Raw genomic sequence first — 24156 nt, 5'->3', positions numbered from 1 at the left:
ATATATATATATATATATATATTGTCCTGTACACACGTCTTTAATTCGAAAATTTTAAACTTTGATTAATCTGTAACAATCTGGGCTGTTTCGATAAAAATGTCTATTAAAAAGTTATTACAATATCTAACTTCATTACATGTACATTTAATCACACTTCGACAACCGATAGTGTGCGAGTATAACATGAGCGATGTGAAATGTAGAGGATGTTTTAAATGAAAACTTACTTAATCTGAAGGTAAAAAAGTTGAAACAAACTATTTTATAACAGGTATATTTTTTCAATTTACAACTTAATTTATCGTAATGCCATTGAATGTACAATATTTTATTTTAATCCTTCAGGAGTATACACAAACAAATTAGATGGTTTTCCAATAGGGCTGAAGTATAATAAGTGGCCTCCATCACAATCGAATTATTGATATTTCTGAATAGCCTATCTAAACTACTATCCGAATTAGATTATAGTTATGTTAAGGCTGAAGTATACTAAGCAGCCACTATCACATTCGAATTATTGATATTTTTGATTAGCTTATCTAAACTACTGAATTTCATTATAGTTATTTAAAATTACAGTATAGTATCGGAACTGGCCAACAGAATTTAATGTATCTAAAATACTAAATAAGTATTCCGTATAGGGCTGAAGTATATAAAGTGGCCAACATCGCAATCAAATTATCGATATTTCTAATTAGCCTATCTAAACTACCGAATTTCATCATCTTTATATTATTTATATTTCTTGTGTGCGTGTGTATGGAGCTGAACTCCTCCTAAACGGGTGGACCATCTTGGAATGTTATACATTGGATCCAGCAGAATGCGCTACGATCACAGTTTCAAACGTTTTCTATTTTAATTCTAGGTTTTACTGACAGTTTGTGCTGCTATGAAATATGTGTCTTGTTTTGTAACATCGTGTAATTATTGTGTGAGTGCTAAATTGAACTAATTTTGAAAATTTATTGAACGAAGTGAGTATATTGGTCGCATAACCTAAGTAGCATACAAATAAAAAGGTTTTGTTTCTATGTGTGAATAACTATTGTTAACAGTTTGGACACATAAGTTCAAATTAAGTAGCATACAAATCACATGATTGAATAACTATTGTTAATAGTGTAGGAATTGGTTTTAAATTAAATTCTGTTGGCTAATCAGAAATATCAATAATTTGATTGTGATGGTGGCCGCTTATTATACTTCAGCCCTATAGGGGAATACTTATTTAGTATTTTAGATTAATGAAATTCTGTCAGCCAGTTCTGACACTATACTGTAATTTTAAATAAGTATGATGTAATTCGGTAGTTTAGATAGACTAATCAGAAATATCAATAATTCAATTGTAATGGTGGCCGCTTATTATACTTCAGCCTTTAAATAACTGTAATCTAATTCGGATCCAGTTCCGATACTATACTGTAATTTTAAATAACTATAATGAAATTCGGTAGTTTAGATAAGTTAATCAAAAATATCAATAATTCGACTGTGATAGTGGCCGCTTAGTATACTTCAGCCCTATAGGGGAATACTTATTTAGTATTTTAGATAAATGAAATTCTGTCAGCCAGTTCTGACACTATACTGTAATTTTAAATAAGTATGGTGTAATTCGGTAGTTTAGATAGACTAATCAGAAATATCAATAATTCAATTGTAATGGTGGCCGCTTATTATACTTCAGCCTTTAAATAACTATAATCTAATTCGGATCCAGTTCCGATACTGTACTGTAATTTTAAATAACTATAATGAAATTCGGTAGTTTAGATAAGCTAATCAAAAATATCAATAATTCGACTGTGATAGTGGCCGCTTAGTATACTTCAGCCTTAACATAACTATAATCTAATTCGGATAGTAGTTTAGATAGGCTATTCAGAAATATCAATAATTCGATTGTGATGGAGGCCACTTATTATACTTCAGCCCTATCGGAAAACCATCTAATTTGTTTGTGTATACTCCTGAAGGATTAACAAAAAATATTGTACATTCAATGGCATTATGATAAATTAAGTTGTAAATTAAAAAATATACGTTATAAAATTTGTTATTTAAAATTACAGTATAGCCTAGTAACGGAACTGGCCAACAGAATTTAATTTAAAACCAATTCCTACACTATTAACAATAGTTATTCACACATGTAATTTGTATGCTACTTAATTTGAACTTATGTGACCAATTTTGACTGCAGATTAAAAATTTAAATTACAACAAATTATTTTAAATCCAATTAGTTTAAAACTCGATTATCTAAACTTTTAACAATAGTTATTCACACATAGAAACACAACCTTTTGATTTGTATGCTACTTAGGTTATTTGAGGTTATGCGACCAATATACTCACTTCAATAAATGTGTAAAATGAGTTCAATAACTTTAGTTGTTTATGCACTTCAAACACCTTCAATCTCTATTAATGTATTATTACAATTAGCACTTAGCACAATAATTACACGATGTTACAAAACAACACACAAATTTGATAGCAGCACAAACAGTCGGGACAACCTGGAATTAAAAAAGAAAAACATTATGGCTGTGTTGTAATATTATAATGTTTAGGTACTTTGGGATTATACCGACCACACCCAGACATGAATCGTTATTTCACATTTCGTTTCTACTGATTACTAGATTAGCGTAGAACAATATTTCGTCAATATAAAACAGGAATTGTCTTATCGCAAACACCTCCCCATCCTCAGACAGAGGTCAAAGTCGAGCGTCTAGTAGATAACGTGATTGCAGAGTCTCGCCGCCCGTTCAGCTGGTGCATCGCTTTGTTGTACTTCCGTGTTTTACCTCTACATTTCTCCAAACACAAAAATTCAACAAAAACAAACATTTACCAAACTAAACTTTTTTATTAAAAAAACACTCAAAACTTGTTTTTATTCTTGATCACATTCCGCCACCCAAAATGCGAGTGCCTCCGGCCATCAGCGCGGGCTTCGACAGCACCTTCGGTGCTGCCCCGCGCTGATGTCGACGAAAGAAAAAACATCCCTCGAGATAGTACCTATCAGTAAAAATATCAAATTCTAGAGGGGCTAATCAGAAATATAAATTGAATTGTAATGGAAAGGCAATGATGTACCGTGCAAATCACGTGATGCCGCGCGGCCTGCCGTAATCAGGATTCTCGAGAAAGATAAGATAACAGCGACAACAATACCGATCACAATACCTGGAAATGCTTGTAAGTTTGTAATTTTGTAATTGAAGAGTTGTTTTTTCGTTCTATCATGTTTGTTTCTATAAATTTCTATTTTTGTGTTCTTCATACTGGTGTGGTCGGTATAATCCCAAAGTACCAATGTTTACATAGAACAATTGGTGAAACTTCATCTTTGCAATCTGCATTACACTACTGATCAAGCACTTTACAATAACATTTGTCTAAATTTTAAATGTAAACAATAAATTAATGTTTCAGCCTCTTTGATGAACTTCAGCTGAAAGTATTAACAGCTGTTAAGTAACAGTTCACTTTGTATTACGTGTCGTAGCGCAGTCTGGCGGATCCAATGTAAAACACTCCAACATCAACAATTTATTATTAAAAAAATTAACTATTTAAATTGGACCGAATTGTGAATTTAAACCATTCTCGTATCCACCCGAAGACACACAAAAAGTTTCATTAAAATCGGTCCACCCGTTTAGGAGGAGTTCAGGCCCATACACACGCACACAAGAAATATTATATATAAAGATATATTGTTATATTAACTATTTTTACATGGGTATGAATGAGTAGTGAAAGTACTTCGAGCTAATTCACTTTATATTGATTATCTAGTACGTTCATTAATATTAATTCTATTAAAAACATTGGAACGGACCGGTGAGGTATCACTATTAGTCCAACTTACATTAACAAAAAACAAAAAGTATATCTTTTATCCTTCTTTTTTACACAATTAAGTAATCACACTGCCAAGTCTTCGTTTATCTGATTTAAGTTATGAAAGGTAAAAAATATTATTACTACAAACTCTCAATGATGGCAGATTCCAAGTATTCTGTAAAACGATAAAGTGAAATTTCGAATGAATGCCAGAGTGAACAGACACAAATGTGTATTTGGATTCTGTGAATCTCCTGATGTTGAGTGCGCGGCCAGGAAGTTTAGTGATGATATAATCTTGCGATGAGCGTCAATCTAGTCTTGTTTTGTTATTTAACGGAAATTTTTCAGATTATTATAGCCCTGATCTGCGTATTTACAATTAATATTAGCATATACCTTCGACAGAGAATTCAAATAGTAGTCATATACGCTAGTACAGTTTAAACTTTTAACAAATAATCTTCTAAAGTCATTAACTATTAAAAAGCGAGGGTTATTCATACGGAGTCGTCATAGATTACAATTTACAAACTCTAGCGTTATTAAAGCTACATTGGTTTATTTGTTTAATTAAAACTTAAATTAAATGAAAATTTGGGAACGAAATATTGGGATTTAATTTTAAATTAGATTGTGAGAAGTTAGGATAAAAACGAATATGTAAACCTTTGGCAAGTTAGTACTGGTAGTTTTAAATTGTTAGGAAGGCGGTTCACTGCCTTGAATTGATCAGAACTTGTCTTGTCACGGCTATTGTTCTCCTAGTTTAATATAGCTGGGCCAATGAGAGAACACAGCGGATGTCCATCAGAATTGGTTGGAAAGAGAAGTATATAAGCGCCAGCTCATAATTTTCGCCCTTCTTTTGGTAATTTTCGTGAATTAAGTTAATTACATTGCGCCGTGTTTCTAATTTTTTTTCCGCGAGGGATTTTGAGGAAAAATTAATTCATGGAAACTACAGAGCAATCTGCATAGTTAATTCTCGATTAACAATAGAGCATAATAGAATCATACAAGTTACATTTGTTTCAAACTTGCAAGAAAAGCGAATTAAACTTGAACTTTGTCAATAACTTAAATAGAAATTTGGAAATTTAGTAATTTATTAATATTTAATTGGAACTGTTTTATTGTGAATTGTTAATTGGTAATTAATTGAACTTTAATAATTGGTTGAGAGAGTTGTAATCTGAATTGCAGAGACTTGAAAGTTAAGGTTCAACTAGTGGAAAGAATTTAAATTTTATTTTTGAATTGCGTTAATACTTTGTTTTCTTACCAAAGGACCTTTTAAATTTACTAAGCGGTTTGTAAATTCTTTGTGGAAAATATAGTGATGAAAATTCTGAAACATTGAACTTGTTATTTTGCCGGTTTAAAATAAATCCATTATTTTCATTTAGAACTGTGTTTTTATTTTAGATAAACTAGATAATATTTAATAGTTAACAATTTAGTAACAAATTGTACTGAATATTCACTCGGAGCTTACTAATCCAAAATATTTTTATCGTCTTGGATGTCTCATTGATAATTTAAATATTAATATTCTGGAATATTAATATTTACAATCCAAGTCGCTATACAAATACAGCACAAAATAAAATAAATACATGTTTATTAGACGAATTTAATATTATAATAATATAAAACTATGGTTACCCTGATTCTAATAAAGTTTTAATCATTTTAAAATAACTAAGAATTCATCAACCAGCTATTGTAAAGTTTTGGTCTATATCAGTGGTTTTAGTAACAACATGTTAAATGTTTTTTAATATTTGTATGAAACTCTTTTCGTGTATAGATAGAGAATCTAACCATCAGTTACGCTATGCGTTATAACGTGTTTTGAGTCTCGTATCAATCTCGATATATCCTATGAACCCTGTCAAGCCCCCTAACTGGTACGCTTCAATGATACTCAGCCAAATCTCCAACTTATCATCGAATTTAACCTATAATATGTAGAAATAAAGTTACATGCCAAATGTAAAGTAAACAAATGTAGTTACTCTAGAAATATCCCGAGAAGATATTTACGCTATGCTAGTGCTCAGTCGAATTACATAGAGGGACCGTCATAAAACACAATGATTCCTATACAGAAATGACAATTTTAAAGTAAACTTTTGAGTCAATATATGTGTTCCAATGATATAGAGATAAATAAAAGGAAGCTGAATTTTTCCAAACCATTAAGTAACATTTTAAAATAATTATAGTTATAAGTTGAGAGTTATAAGCTTTGTAAACGTTCAGTAAAATCACATACACAATTATTAAACTCTCTTGTTTATGTTATGTAGTTTTTTATATTGTTCCAAGACCATAACTTAGTAATTATGTTAACGAGCTATCCAGCGGAAAGCTAAGCTTCGCTAACCCTCAGCCACATTCCACAAGGTTGTGCATCATCATCTAAGTGATGTTTTCTGTATAGAATATAAGATGCGTGCCGACTTTTAAAACTATATTGGTTTCTGATATACCGTATAAGAAACGAGAAATTAATTAAATTTGACCAGCCACGTAAGTGATAACTTTCATTGGTGCTTAGTCAATTACATTCTAGGAATAGTGCTGAAATCAGAATCAAAACTCAGACCTTGCTATCATAGTGAACCCATAAACATCGAATTTTCCAGTACTATATATTTTTTATTTACTAAATCCCAGGAAACTATTTCCTTGATTTTGATGTATTCGAAAACAAAATTATAGAAAATACAACCTCTATAATGTTCACTGATAATAAATCAACTGATTTCTCATTGAAAGAAACAAAATGGAAATTTCTTTTATTTTAACTGTCATGTTTAAAAAAATACTGTATATGAAAAATGTATCAATCTTCTGTTTTTATGAGTAAACCCACACATTTTATAAAACACAATGTATTGGTAAATAGAATTGAATATTATTTAAATATTGAAATTTATGTAAAACATACTGTTATAAACTAAGAGAAGTTTAGGTTGCACAGAATATAAACAAATTCTTCACATTATCAGTACAATTACATTAATAATAATTTAAACATATTGTATACGGAACTTGTCAAAATATAAACTTAATTGTATTTATTATACATATAGACATCATATTAAGTTGCTAAATATTAACGTTATTTTTAAAACAAATCCTTTTTTTTAAATAAATAATGTTATTGTTGTGGGTTATTTGGTTTCAAAATGTGTTTTTACTCTGAACTTGTTGAAGTTATTAGCATATTGTATACAAGAATGATTGTACAGTGCTATTAAAAATCAGCACCTTTACTACAAACATTTGTACAACACGATTAGTTTATACTCTAAACAACGAAGGTAATCTGGCAGCAGCGGCGTGAACTGGCACGTTCGGCTGGCAAGTGTTCAAATGATTGCGGAGTATCAATGGTCGAATACTGCCTTTGAAAGGAAATAAGAGCCCAGCTTTTATTATTTCATTTCAACTGCAATTTTGAAGTTAATATCCAAATATTTTATTACCAAAGAGTACTTCATAAATTTTAGAATTTTGTTACAAAGAAGTTATGAACCGTTCGAAAACTATACACCTGGTTTTAGGACCTTAAAGTTTGTCAGAATACTAACATTTATGAAAGTAACGTATGTATAGTAACGATAACAAAGAATAAGAGACTTTGAAAGATGTATGTTTTCACTGGTAAAAAGGTTCTGGAAGTTTTAATTTATTACGAGTAGATCATATAAGTGAATTTTATTGTGTTTGATTTCACAAATGTTAAACCATATGGTATTTTGATGAACCTGTTTCAACAGTAAAGATCTCACAGTTAATCATAATAGGCCTAAATAGTCCAAATTACATTTTCCATTTTTAAATACAAACGTGCTACAATAATAGTGTTATGATAAGTTAAATGATCTTAAATATTATGAATATGTATGCAGTTTACAAAAAGTGATCAAATAAAACTTCTTCTTTTAAAGATATAAAAAATAAATTTGACTGAGGCCTTAAGCTGACTAATAAAACGACCTTCAGTTTTGTAATGTAAAATTTTACTCTTGTGCCTTTATTTTTAGTCTTATTTTAATAATTTCACTGCAACAATAATCTTGTACAGACTTTAGGACAGGCCGTATAGTAGTAAGTTAAGTCAATGGGTCAAGCTGTGCTATCTCTTTCACTGTGGCACTAGTCATGTATATACTTTAGAATACATCGTCAAAGTGTTAAACTATGATACATCTCTAGCTACAGAATACGTTGTCAACTCTTTCACTGTGACACTTGTCACGTATCTACTTTAGAATAGCCGGTATAGTGGTAAGTTGCGTCAACGTATTAAACTATGATACATCTCTAGCTACAGAATACGTTGTCAACTCTTTCACTGTGACACTAGTCACGTATCTACTTTAGAATAGCCGGTATAGTAGTAAGTTGCGTCAACGTGTTAAACTATGACACATCTCTAGCTACAGAATACGTTGTCAACTCTTTCACTGTGACACTAGTCACGTATCTACTTTAGAATAGCCGGTATATTAGTAAGTTGCATCAACGTGTTAAACTATGATACATCTCTAGCTACAGAATACGTTGTCAACTCTTTCACTGTGACACTAGTCACGTATCTACTTTAGAATAGCCGGTATAGTGGTAAGTTGCGTCAACGTATTAAACTATGATACATCTCTAGCTACAGAATACGTTGTCAACTCTTTCACTGTGACACTAGTCACGTATCTACTTTAGAATAGCCGATATAGTAGTAAGTTGCGTCAACGTGTTTAAACTATGACACATCTCTAGCTACAGAATACGTTGTCAACTCTTTCACTGTGACACTAGTCACGTATCTACTTTAGAATAGCCGGTATATTAGTAAGTTGCGTCAACGTGTTAAACTATGATACATCTCTAGCTACAGAATACGTTGTCAACTCTTTCACTGTGACACTAGTCACGTATCTACTTTAGAATAGCCGGTATAGTAGTAAGGTGTGTCAACATGTTAAACTATGACACATCTCTAGCTACAGAATACGTTGTCAACTCTTTCACTGTGACACTTGTCACGTATCTACTTTAAAATAGCCGGTATAGTAGTAAGTTGCGTCAACGTGTTAAACTATGATACATCTCTAGCTACAGAATACGTTGTCAACTCTTTCACTGTGACACTTGTCACGTATCTACTTTAGAATAGCCGGTATAGTAGTAAGTTGCGTCAACGTGTTAAACTATGATACATCTCTAGCTACAGAATACGTTGTCAACTCTTTCACTGTGACACTAGTCACGTATCTACTTTAGAATAGCCGGTATAGTAGTAAGTTGCGTCAACGTGTTAAACTATGACACATCTCTAGCTACAGAATACGTTGTCAACTCTTTCACTGTGACACTAGTCACGTATCTACTTTAGAATAGCCGGTATAGTAGTAAGTTGCGTCAACGTGTTAAACTATGATACATCTCTAGCTACAGAATACGTTGTCAACTCTTCACTGTGACACTAGTCACGTATCTACTTTAGAATAGCCGGTATAGTAGTAAGTTGCGTCAACGTGTTAAACTATGACACATCTCTAGCTACAGAATACGTTGTCAACTCTTTCACTGTGACACTAGTCACGTATCTACTTTAGAATAGCCGGTATAGTAGTAAGTTGCGTCAACGTGTTAAACTATGATACATCTCTAGCTACAGAATACGTTGTCAACTCTTTCACTGTGACACTAGTCACGTATCTACTTTAGAATAGCCGGTATAGTAGTAAGTTGCGTCAACGTGTTAAACTATGATACATCTCTAGCTACAGAATACGTTGTCAACTCTTTCACTGTGACACTAGTCACGTATCTACTTTAGAATAGCCGGTATAGTAGTAAGTTGCGTCAACGTGTTAAACTATGATACATCTCTAGCTACAGAATACGTTGTCAACTCTTTCACTGTGACACTAGTCACGTATCTACTTTAGAATAGCCGGTATAGTAGTAAGTTGCGTCAACGTGTTAAACTATGATACATCTCTAGCTACAGAATACGTTGTCAACTCTTTCACTGTGACACTAGTCACGTATCTACTTTAGAATAGCCGGTGTAGTAGTAAGTTGTGCGTCAACGTGTTAAACTATGACACATCTCTAGCTACAGAATACGTTGTCAACTCTTGCACTGTGACACTTGTCACGTATCTACTTTAAAATAGCCGGTATAGTAGTAAGTTGCGTCAACGTGTTAAACTATGATACATCTCTAGCTACAGAATACGTTGTCAACTCTTTCACTGTGACACTAGTCACGTATCTACTTTAGAATAGCCGGTATAGTAGTAAGGTGTGTCAACGTGTTAAACTATGACACATCTCTAGCTACAGAATACGTTGTAAACTCTTTCACTGTGACACTTGTCACGTATCTACTTTAAAATAGCCGGTATAGTAGTAAGTTGCGTCAACGTGTTAAACTATGATACATCTCTAGCTACAATATACGTTGCTATCTCTTTCACTGTGACACTAGTCACGTATCTACTTTAGAATAGCCGGTATAGTAGTAAGTTGCGTCAACGTGTTAAACTATGACACATCTCTAGCTACAGAATACGTTGTCAACTCTTTCACTGTGACACTAGTCACGTATCTACTTTAGAATAGCCGGTATAGTAGTAAGTTGCGTCAACGTGTTAAACTATGATACATCTCTAGCTACAGAATACGTTGTCAACTCTTTCACTGTGACACTAGTCACGTATCTACTTTAGAATAGCCGGTATAGTAGTAAGGTGTGTCAACGTGTTAAACTATGACACATCTCTAGCTACAGAATACGTTGTCAACTCTTTCACTGTGACACTTGTCACGTATCTACTTTAAAATAGCCGGTATAGTAGTAAGTTGCGTCAACGTGTTAAACTATGATACATCTCTAGCTACAGAATACGTTGTCAACTCTTTCACTGTGACACTTGTCACGTATCTACTTTAGAATAGCCGGTATAGTAGTAAGTTGCGTCAACGTGTTAAACTATGATACATCTCTAGCTACAGAATACGTTGTCAACTCTTTCACTGTGACACTAGTCACGTATCTACTTTAGAATAGCCGGTATAGTAGTAAGTTGCGTCAACGTGTTAAACTATGACACATCTCTAGCTACAGAATACGTTGTCAACTCTTTCACTGTGACACTAGTCACGTATCTACTTTAGAATAGCCGGTATAGTAGTAAGTTGCGTCAACGTGTTAAACTATGATACATCTCTAGCTACAGAATACGTTGTCAACTCTTTCACTGTGACACTAGTCACGTATCTACTTTAGAATAGCCGGTATAGTAGTAAGTTGCGTCAACGTGTTAAACTATGATACATCTCTAGCTACAGAATACGTTGTCAACTCTTTCACTGTGACACTAGTCATGTATCGACTTTAGGACAGTCGGAAACATTGTTAAGCTGTGATAGATTTCTAGGTACAGAACATGTTGTTAAACCTTGGTACATATCTAGCAACAAAATAGGTTGTTATTAAAGATATTTTTATATGTATCTAAACTGTCATTGCATAGTTTACACTTATTTAATATTCTTAGAATAAAGAACATAACTATTCCCGTATAACAAATAAAATGAATAAAAATCGAAATAGAAATTGAAAATGGCTTAAAAATGTATACAAAGATATTTATGATATAAATATTAACGGAATGAACAATTAAATTACATAAATAATAATATCTATACAATGATAAACCTACTTACTATACAATTACAAATAAAAATAAGAACAAGAAAATTCAGATTTAACATTGTTATTAACGAGTTATATTAATATGACCAATAGTACGGAAAATGTTTAACTAACATATTCGAAAAAATGTTATCTGATTAATAAAATTTCCTATTTGTAAAGCCTGATGAGTATCAATACTCTGGCAGCAGCAAGATATGTCTCATATCCATTCCTGTTTTGTACTGTCATTCCTTTCTTTGTCAGTGACAAAATAACATCAGTTCATTTCCGTATCAACAGTTCTTTGTTTCCTTGTTACTTGTTTATACTTTTTCTTTAGCATTTTATGTATATTTGAAGAAGATTAAATACCAGTGATAGCTAGTTGATTTGCTTGGTGTGCTATTTGTACGAGTACATTACATAAATATTAAAATGATTTTTTAATTAAACCCATCTAATTGAGGTTGAAGTTTAAATCAACTTTAGTTCAGTTTCTTAATTTTTCCTGTTAAAACGCACCAAAAGTTATCTTTCTGTGTATAAATATTTGGATTCTGATTAAAGATTATACCTTTAAAACAATATGCAATTCATTAAAGTAAAAGGAAAATAATAAATAAATAATTTTTGTTGAAGACTCTTGGAGCAATTAGCAAAATTACTAAAATAGTAGTAAATGTTTTAACAAATATTTTTACAATATTTTTTTTATTGGACAAGGCTTTTAGAAAACAAACGTTTCATAATCAGGTGACTCCAAAAAAATGTGGGGTCGCCTGATGATAAAACTTTTGTTTTTTAATAACGTTTACTACTAATTTCAATAATATTTGAATTTTTATTGTTGTTTTACTAACAACATAATGAAAACTCTGCATAATATATTGATATTTTTTTAATATCAAAACTTTACATGTCCATATCGCATTGTATTGCATCTTTGTATTAAGGATAAGAAACCTTAATTTTCTATTTGGCTTGTTAGTAATACGCTGTTTTATTGCTTATAATAGTTACACTGATAGATTAGATCGATACACTTGATAGATTCCTTAGAAGTCGTTTAATGTAACTTGTAACTTGTTTGTAAAACCCGAAATCAAATTCAATGGCAAATGTATAACAATATTTGTATAATGAATTAAATAAAAAGAAGTTTATCACTACAAGCCCTTCTTGTAAATATCTGTAATAATACAATAGAAACTTTTCATTTTTTATGTACTTCTTCAAGCAATAACGTAGGTAATAAACAGAAGAATAGCTTGTATTATATTTTTGAAATATTAACGTACTGAAAACTTTTAATCGTTACTACTTCTTTAGACATCAGCTAGATTTAGTGAATGAGCAAAGTTAGAGGAAACTAATTTGTCAAAGTAGTTAGACCTGTTGATGTTGGCAGCTGTGGTTTACATTACGGGAGTGTTCACTAAGATGACGTTTCATTTAACTGATATAGCTTTGAAATTTACGTTGAAACTTTCAAATTCTTCATCTTTCCAGATGAATATCTACATTATGAGTTGCACTACCATGTGTTAAATCAAAGCTATATCCATGTATCATGAAGGTAATTTCCAAACTCTTAACGAATGCTTGCGAAATTAACATGCGCATTCTAGAAATAACTAGCAAGGAACCCAACATTGAACATTTTTAATTGTGTTTCTTGTAATTTATTCATGAACGGTTTTGGAACTAAAGAGGCGGAAAGTATTTACAGCGCCGAAACCATAATCTACATAACACTTTGTGTATTCTATAAACTCGTGTCATAAGTTAGGAACTTGGAGATATCTTTCTTGTTCTAAAATTACCGTAGGCATAACCCTTATACAGGCAGGGATTTACTAGACGCCGCGCCGGGAGCTAAAGAGGCCGGTAGGGCAAAAACTACATGAAACCCTGAGCCACCAATAATCATGAATTCTCATTGACCGAAATATTAAACTTTCTATATACCTCTAAAAAGGGTAGGGTTTCAAAGAATTCATAATATTACTTTGATTGGGGTCTATTAGAGACTGAGTATTTTAGAGACTAGGTGCTTTTAGAGACTCAGTATATCAGATCCCGGGTGCTTTTAGTCGTTATGGGCTCCTGTAATATGGAGGTTCTATAGGCCAATATATTATCAATTCAGTTCCTGGTTAGGTGGGAGTGCAAGCTTCCAGAACCTGGGTGTTTTACGCCCAAGATATTGAATCAGGACACAGTCCAATATTGGCGAAGCGTATTTTGGCCTCATCCCACAGTCGGGGATTGAACGAAAACTAATCTACTCGTATTTTTATATTCAGGTATTCTGTCGAACGAGTTGACCTAAAGGATTCAAATTTAGGATGAAACACTATTTCTATTATTTCTACATTGAAAATCGTTAACATTGTTACATTGGAAGTCTAATTTTTGACTGTTAAATGACTCCAGAGTCATTGGTCCTATATCGGTAACTATGATGGTAACGAGAAAAAACACAGTATAAATATATTTGTAAACATAGTGTATTATGGATGTTAATCAAATTATATTTTCTAGTAAATAGTAACTTACAGGATAACATTTTATCTTAACCTGCAATGTTACCTTCATAACACGTTAAACGGTTATATACTTTTAGAAATGAGTTATGTACTGAGATAAGTATGGTAGTTTAAAATTTTATGTTAATTCATTTTATTGTCTGCCTTTAAGGTCAAATACTTTATCTAATTCAACCTAAGTATTTGAAGACCTGGTTTCATAAAATCGAGAATATAGCACAGGACTGAAAAGAACTATGCTATAAAATCTAACTGGTGATTTTGACTTGCGGTTCCGATCGAGAAAGTTATTCAATTTAAAGTCTGGGAAGTTATTCACTTTAGTTCTAATGTATATTTGTTGCATCTGAATATAAAGTCAGGTGAAAGTATTTGTTACACTCTAATGTTCAGCGTGATAGTTTAATAGGCGTTATTGGTATTTTACAGATTTCTAAAATATATACCGGTACGAAAACTTTTCTAATGTTTATTATTATGAATATGCGTTGTATCTAACTCATATTTAGATACAATTGTCTAGAAGTGCGAGAGGATTAGATATCTTGGTGTCTTATTATAGGCACCAATACTTTTTAACTTATTTTGCCCCCAATATTCAGCCTGTTTGAGAATATCAAACATGATAAAGGTAGAGAAATGAACAAATTAGGTTCGAAGCGGAGGACACTAAGAAAAAGGGGTTACAAATAGAATAAAAAACCATAATGTCAACCAACTACGGAATACTGTTATAGACAGAATATACTAATTCTGTTTCCGATGTCTTGTATTTTACATCCATCAGCAATTCAAGGTTTAGAACCTCACAAACATTAATGGTAATTTACAACGTTCGTTAATATCCATATAATAAATTCCATATATATCAAGTTTAATTCGTAAATATTACGTAGTAGTTCGAGAATGTATTCGGTTAACTAACGGAGGAATATTGAATAGCATACGTTATAAAACGTAATTTTGTTACATGTTTACTGGAAATAATAACCTCCAAAATAAAAATTACAAATCTGTACCTGGCTGCGAAATAAATTTTTCTATTGTCCAATATTACATTATAACACGTTACAGTAGCAACAACATACATTTCAAATGCATATTCATTATTATTTTAACTGAAATATACTCTCTTTAAAACTACATACAGATGCATGATGAATTACAAAACTGATATTTGTGTATTACTCTGACTGGTGACATCTGTTACGGTTATTGAGTAAGCGAGCAACGTAAGTGGAAAATTTGTAAAAACAAGCATATGGTACTGTTTTGTCAGTGGTATGTGACGGAATTCAGCAAATATATACAGAAATCCACTAGAGTAACTATACATGGCTTAATAGTATGGGATTAAGTGGGAAATAGGTGTTGTATAAATGGGAATTGTATTGGCATATGTGGGAAATAAGTGAAGTTTTTCATCAAAATTATTCAATGCCATCATATAAGGAGGGAAATAAAAAAGTTTACTCACATTATAACACCACGTGCACCATGACAGTTTTGTGGATTATATAAGTTGCATGTAACCAAAACTTTCAGCGCTATGCAAAAAACGTTTTAAACAAAATATATAATTAGCAGTTGAAAAATATGTATATTGCACAAATCTGTACCTGTACTGTAAGTTTGTAAAATATGCATTACCAAATGCACAGCCCTTTTTTAATATTTGTATTTCATTCCAGTTTTGTCATATGAATAAATAAAAATCAGTCACCCATCAGTAATAAGTGGAACCCACAACAAGTTAAAAACTAATCCTTTATTAAGAGTATAACATTCAGCTCAGAATACCTTTAATGTGTTCTTGCAATAGATCTTAGAGTAGCTACATTATTCACCATGCCTGAGTACAGACCGATGTAGTGTAGTTACAGTCTCAGTCAGTGCATACATCTCTAATGTGTCCATTAGGGAGATGAACCATTGTCCTTTACCTCTTTGTCCGTTAATGCAACTGAAAAATGTGTGTGGCATATAGTTTCAAACATCTAAAAGAATATTATTTTCAGTTATTTCAGTATTTGTATGTAAGTTTTACACAAATTAAGTATAATTTACTAAAAATGCTCATTATTTAAAGTTATATTTCAAATTTAAATTGCAAAGGTAATATTTATTTTGTTGTTTTCAGAAAACAGCCTGTAATATTAGGAAGTATAAAACAACTTTATCCAGATTATTAATAACAAGTATGAGCAGTCCGCGTTATTGCCTAATTCTTTCATTAAGTCATGTAGAAAATGTAAAAAAAATCGCTACTATAGACTAAGAGACATTTATATAAACTTTCTGAGGCTCCGGGAGTAAAAAGAGGAATGGTTCTTTTCCATTTTTGAAATTTTGAGCCAACTTAATTGTAGTCTTAATACTTTGTTTTTAGTATCATGATTAGTGTCCAAAGCCTTTTAAAACAATAATTGTTTAAATGCATTAAGTACATAAAATATCTGATGCATCACTCTATAGGCGTAACTGGTTTTATCAGGTTTGGTCTAATATCTGTCTATTACAGAATGATTTTGACAGTGATATCGAACCACCCAAACTTGTTATTTAATATAAATAAAAAAGTAAATATAAATGTATATTACATAATGTAGTTCCGTAAGTGAGACATCCGGATTCTAGTCCTAGCGAAGCAACACCTATTTGTTATTGTTATTGAATGTTTATTGCAATAAAATTAGGCTATTGCCCTTTATAAAAATTAATTCGAGTTATATATATATATAATACTAAGTTTGGATATTTCGGTCTCGCTTTCAAATTCTTTCAGTATTATTATATTCATATGAAATGTTCCAACACAAATCTTAAAGAGGAAGACTAAAGCTAATGTTTCTATTTTAAGATAAACGAAGGAACAGTATTATTTGACTTAATCACAATTTATGTTTCATCCGACTTTATTGTGTATCCAGTAATACTGACACTAAGTACGACTGAACAATAAACCTTATAATAAACTCTTGTTATTAGCAATTGTGCATTGAGAAAACGAGCAATTCATGCTGCGTCTATAAAAGCTGGAAGGCAAAACCTAATCCATAATAAAAAAATTTAGATTGGTTTGTTTAAATTGTATAATTACATTATTATGAGAGCTGAAACTAAATGTCTAGTATAATATAACCGGAGAAACCAATGTATTGTGTTTCCAGTGTCCAAAAGTTACGTATGAACATCTTCACTTACCGTCCTTATTCTAAAAAATTGACACTATACAAACAACGGAAACACATACATTATTGTGTGTGTGTTTTTTTTTATAGAAGTTCAGTTATATATTTTGATCCGGATATATTAACCAACAATTTTATATTATTAACATTAAAAAATGTCCTACATAAATTATACACATGAGACAAAATACTAACTATCTGCTCGTGTCTCATCCCTAAAGAACTTATTTATTCCTTCTTAACAAGTAAATAAAATATCTGCCTAGTCAGACAGTGTTAACTACTATCTTGATAGTACAACAAAAAATGTGATATATTAAAACTATAAGAACAAGTATTAAGAGAAAGAAATTGCTTTTGAGGCGTAGATGTCTTAATAAATACTAGTACTTGTTAATTTAAAAATTGCAATAATTGTTACATATTGTATGTTAGATTAGTAATGAAAAATCAGTAATATATATTTAACCTATGTGGAATTTAAATCCTACTACGAAGGCCACACTGATTTTCATTCATTGAATCAAAGCATATCAGTTGCAAGGTACCATTTAGAAAATACAGCTTTTTCCAAACAAATATTGCCATTTGATTTGGCTTGAAGTTATACGATATTTTTATTTCACTTTATTGACGTCTTGAAATACCGTATTTACGTGCAGCTTTTCCACAATTTATTTTAATTCAGTACTTTGAATGTTATGTAGGGAACTGAAAAGTAACTACTACACCCTCCCCACATAAACGATTTTATTTTATATATGTGCAGTCTGTTTGCGCTACTCCTGATAGTTACTATGGGCCACACTAAGAATTATATTTTTCAAATATTTAAACCCTCAGGGGAAGGTTTGGTGGTGGGTAACTCAAAATTTTAAAATAACACTTAGAGCCTGTAAGATATTTTACAGGCTCTAGTAGATTATACGTCTAGTATGATACATGTCTTGGTTGACCCTCCTTTCCAATAAGGGTAAAACAGTTGAATACTATCGTTATAAATGTTCCCTTTTGTAGCTAGTCTAAGTGTCGCAACCAGATTTTACATATCTACAATAACCAAAAAGAAAGGGAATACCACTCACTTTTCAATCACCCTGTATATTTATTATCTGACATTAGCTCGATATCATAGAGGTATATAGTGTTTACACTTGCAACGGAGTAGTTTCATAGTTCTCCTTAACTCCAACCCAACAATGTTTGCTATGTTACTAATATCCGATCCAATAGATAACAAGAAACTTCGTCTAACTTAAGTGAAATCAACATATACATTATACATACATGTACTAATAAGGACTAAAGTTATATGATTCCCTTGGTTTATAAAACTCAGAAACAATCCACATGCTGCTATTTCAAAACTGTTATTGGCCTTTTCTTCCGAAGGTGTTCTCGCGAGTTAAGATGCTCATGTTTTATACTTCAAAGAGAAACTTCACAATTTAAATAAGATTCGAAAAAGCTTAAACTATAAAACCAATTATTGTATTGTTTATGCAACAATTTATAATGGACTTTAAGACAATGATAAGATTATACAAGATGTATTTACTTATGCCAAATTGCATGTTCCTTCACTACTTTACTAACTAACAAGAAAACAGTAAATAACAGATTACACGGTTCTGTGCATTTACTTTGTTTTGAAATTGATTTCCGTATTTATAAGGCAAGTTTGAAAATAAACAGGGTACAACTATGTATCGTAAACTTACGTTTCACTATGATGGCTTTGAAAAAACATCTTTAAAATTTAATTAAAATATAAAGAAATTTGTGTAGCTTACTGAAGTCTCCTCTGGTACAACTGTAAGAATAAAAGTATGTTTTGTATACTGTATAACAATTTCTAGACCACACTTACTTGGTTTACTGTGCTTTGCTATTCCTGTAATACAGTTTCATTACTTGAATACAGAAGTTAAACTTGAAGTATTCTTGTAACGATTGTTTTACTTAATGATTCTATACTTATCGAATTTGTTCTATATCACACACAAATTTAATTAATTAAGTTTAATGTCTTGGTTTTAAAGTGGATTTTGTGAAGATCTTGTTAGATGCGCAGGAACTCCAAAATATTAGCTTTTTAACTCACAATTATTTTGTATCATAATATTTACCCTAATATCTTTACTATTATCCATTTACGAAGTTTATAATAATGCCATTCTTATAATAATGCCTTTTTAAAAGAGGTAATTTCTACTCCAGTGATATTTTGTTTTCTTAAGAAAACTTGTGTAAGGGATAACGGCCCAAAGTTATTTTAACATTTTAAGACAACCCCAAAAATCGAACTTAAGACGTCATGGTTCGAGGATCACAGTCTTACCACTACGCCAGGGTGCATGCCCTGATAATAATACAAGCAGTTACTGAGCTCGCCTCTGCCCTACAAACAGACGTTAATATTCATCATTTGTCACGGAATCTTGTAGTTTCATAGCACTGAATGTTTAATAAATTTTGAATGATCTAGAAGAATTAATAGAGATTACCTAATAAATACATTATATTTAGCATCGAGACAATGTTAACAGAAAAAGGCACAGGACAACGCAAATTACAATAGTTTACTGCATTCGAATTACATTTATCGTTCCTATTAGAAAACTATTTATTTTGCCTGAGAAAATCTTGCATAGTTGCAATTATATGTTGTTACTATTATACGTTACTCAATTCATATTTGGGGTAGAATTACAATGTGTTTTTCAAAAGAGATATAACACGCCTTTAAATTAAGTATATTATACTGCATTCAAAAAATAATACATTATTTAATTGCACTACCTGATAGTAACCAAAATCACGGCCCATAAGCTTTTTAATACACCGGAACATCTATTGTGAATTCAAAATATTTTTTCATAGACAAGAGTTAACATTTAAATTCGAATTTATTATTAGAAGGCCTATATTGTAAATATTTTATACTAACATTCTTTATATGTAGGTTATCTAGGTTAATAACTGATTATGCAAGAGACAATGTCTAGCCACTGAGGATGACTTGCAGCAGGTGTGGCTGACAGCTCCCATTGTTCTGTTCTACTCATCCGGCGGTTAGATCGGGTGCAATGATGAAGAGTTGGTTATAGCTATGGCCAATAGTTTATTTTTGAGTCTTTGAATTGTATATATATATATATATATATATATATTTAAATATATATATATATATATATATATATATAGTACTATTGATCAACTTGTTACAAAAATATCTAGTACAAATTATGTACCAATATAAGTATTAGAAATTTTTCAGCTAATTAGTCGAAGCTGCAGGGCTAAACATATGTCAGCGCAAGTATCCTACACGATTAATGAATCCATTGCGTTGAACCAACTATTTGGACAAAAAGGTTGATATTAATATACACAGCTTTTTTCAGAAAGATTATCCTGATGTATTTTGTTATGGATTCTGGTCATGTTTGGCATGTACATATTTAAACTAAGTTATATTGTTTTTGAAACTAAGAAGGTTTTGGTCTAAGCAATTTACCACTGACCAATAGATAGGATTACTCATAAATGTATAAAATGATTCAATGAACACCTTTATTATTTTGCTGTTGAGTCTCTGACTCTTAAACTAGAAAATTCTCTTTTCAATCCCCCGCCTGTATGTAATAAAATCAAAAGCATGTACTTCCACATTTGAAATCGTAATAACACAAATAATCTAACCATCTTGTAGATGTAAGAATTCAGTTAGAGGTAACATCAACATAGTGAGAAAATATAATCTAGGAAATAAACTAATTTGTTACTTTCGTCACTCACCCAAACTATCGTACTGGCAAGTGATTTCTTTCTTGAAGTAAATAAATACTTCTAAGTAAATAAAACCTTCGCATAAACATTTGTTCAAACAATGCAAATTGTCTCTCGATCACTGGATTATTTATTAGAAATTGAAATATAATTTTTTACGTTAAGGAATGTATTTTTCACAAAATATTATCTTATTAAAATATGTTATTCCCTAAGATATAATTCTTATACACATTGACATTTGTATTTAACGTCATACGTTTTGTCTGAGACCTATTAAAAATTTAAAAATGTTACTAATTTAAATGTATATAATTCTACGTGATGAGATGCCGTTCCTTCTTATTTGTGTTGAAGGAAGTTATTATAATCTGTCTGACCCAGCAGTAACTGATAATCTAAATCAACGATTGTGTTATTGATACATAATCAGGGAAATATGGAATTCAACAATTGCTGAATTCACAAAATACCTGGCTGCCAAACACCCGACTTCAATGATAGTAAAGGATCAAAAGTCTTTGACTACTGCCCGTTGTATACATTTGCCATATTATTTTAGATTAACTAGCTATAGACGTTTATTTTAAAAAGATGGTTTTTAATAGAATTAATAAGCACGCAAAGCAGGAGAAAAGTGAGAATTTATTTAATAATTACTGGTTTCTCAAATATATGTATTAATTTTCCTGATAATATATGGTTAGAATTTAGTACATCATAGTACATAGTAGAATTTAGAATTTATAATGATCCATTTGTAAGAGTTACTTATGATCGTACAACTTATTTTCGGGTCAGTTGCTGAAAAGACTTCTGTGAAATTTGAGAATGCTTTACGATGTATTATTTGTCCACAAATAACCTCTAATCACGATGGTTTTATTCAAATAAAAATGTATTAGACTATCTAATATTATAGCAGTACACAATGTAAATAGTCAGTTGCTGAAAAGGCTTCTGTGAAATTTGAGAATGCTTTACGATGTATTATTTGTCCACAAATAACCTTTAATCACGATGGTTTTATTCAAATAAAAATGTATTAGACTATCTAATATTATAGCAGTACACAATGTCAATAATGATAATAAATCAAATATTGTGGAAATAGAAAGGAAAATATGAACTTGTCTTGATAAAAGCAAGTTTATATTAATAAAATCGTTTATTTGTCTCAGTTAAATTAAAATAATATTTTAACGTCCATCGAATAAGAGTCAACAAAAACGATGAAGTAATGGAATTCTGTAACCAACATGGTACGAGAATAACTGTAAACCCTGTAATGGATTGAAGTGGACATGTAGTAGACATGCAATACAATTTTATTGCTATGTGCTCATCGAAATCAGTGCAGTGGGTTTTATCGTTTCACATTAACTTGTATAAGAATGTAACGTAATCCGGTGTATCAGTTACCTAGCTATCTTTCTCGGTAGACTGTTTTAATATCACTTTAAAATGCCGTAACTTACTTGTTATGTACTTTTTGATACTAACAATTAATTAAAAAAATAATGGTTTCTAGATAGTTATATTTGAACGCCCATGTTAGGTTCAGATAGCTATCCAATGCTCAGTATGCGTATTTTATTTAATAAAAGTCTAAATATGACACAGTTGAAAGTATGCTCTTCTTCTGAGGTATTTGTTTTTAACTCCAGTTTAGTTGTGTTAATAATCTGATCAACAGTTTTGATCAATTTATACTTTACGCTGAGAATATATTATACAAGACAATCATCTGATGTACTGCACGGTCGGCCTTGCAATGTTGTAGGCTATTAGCCCCAAAGTTCTCAAAATTAATGGTAAAATAAAACTTTTAGAAACCCGTCACTCAGCAAGCTGGCAACATTTGTCTTTTTTATGCCTTGTAGCTAATACAAATGTCTATCTTGTATTTACTTATAAAAATAAGACGATCCAATATCTAACCCACTACTGACGTTTCAGTTTCATTCAGACTATATAAAACAATGGAAAGACATACATCCAAACAGAAATCTTCAGCCCCTCGTGTGATAAGCTCAGATAATAAAGACAACCATAATCGCTAATACTGAAAATTATGTAGGCTACATCGATCATCATTTCGGATTTAAGATGAGTATTGCTAGGTACAGAATATTTGTTAGTGTAAAAAGAGTTCTAGGTGACTAAGTTCTAAGTTACTAGGTTCAATGGTATGATTAAGGGAAAATGGTTACATGACCAATAAATTGGAATAACTGTTAGATATTCTGTCAATCAGTCGCCCAAAGAAGGGATTTATCTAACAACACAGTGAATTGGACTTTGGAATGTTTATTTTTAATATAAATACAAAATAGGAACATACTATGTCACAAGTAATAGAAATGACAAAATTCAAGAAAAAATCTGTAGATCGGTTTATTTTTGAAATGTTTTGCAGACAAGTTAAAAAGGTAAGAGAATGATTTTGCACAGCTCTTAAGTAGACAAAAGAGAAATTTTTCCAGACTACTGAGTGATAGGTTTCAATGACGGTCATCCAAATTGACAGACACCATTATAGAACTTGATGTTGCTTACATAGGAAAGAAGTTTCAAGTAATATGTCACATCGATTAGTTCAAATTCAAGATATCGTGCGTAAAGACAGATATTCAGGCAGGCAGCCTACTGAACGTTTTTGTCCACCCAACAAAAAATGTTATGTGTATGCTTTTTTTAACTAAACAAGAATGTAAAAATGCGCCAGTATATACTCAGTTTTTGTAATATTTGTCAAGACTAAATAATTTCTACAATTCACTTGATACTAATTTGAAGTAGCTTTTTATATCGTTTATCATTCAAAAAGATTTGCTAAAAATGCAACATAACTGCCAATAAATAATCGTTTAGTCACTCCCATGTTGAACTGAAAATACAATAACGTATTATTTATTTTTTACCATTCTAATAATCATGCTTTATCATTTTTCTAATAATGACTTCATGCTATTATACTCACAATGCTATTTTAAATACAAGGACTTCATTTGCAACT

This window comes from Homalodisca vitripennis, chromosome 1, assembly GCF_021130785.1.
Source record: "Homalodisca vitripennis isolate AUS2020 chromosome 1, UT_GWSS_2.1, whole genome shotgun sequence".
Taxonomy (NCBI): domain Eukaryota; kingdom Metazoa; phylum Arthropoda; class Insecta; order Hemiptera; family Cicadellidae; genus Homalodisca; species Homalodisca vitripennis.
The sequence above is the reverse complement of the archived record's forward strand: the minus strand, read 5'-3'. Positions refer to the sequence as shown.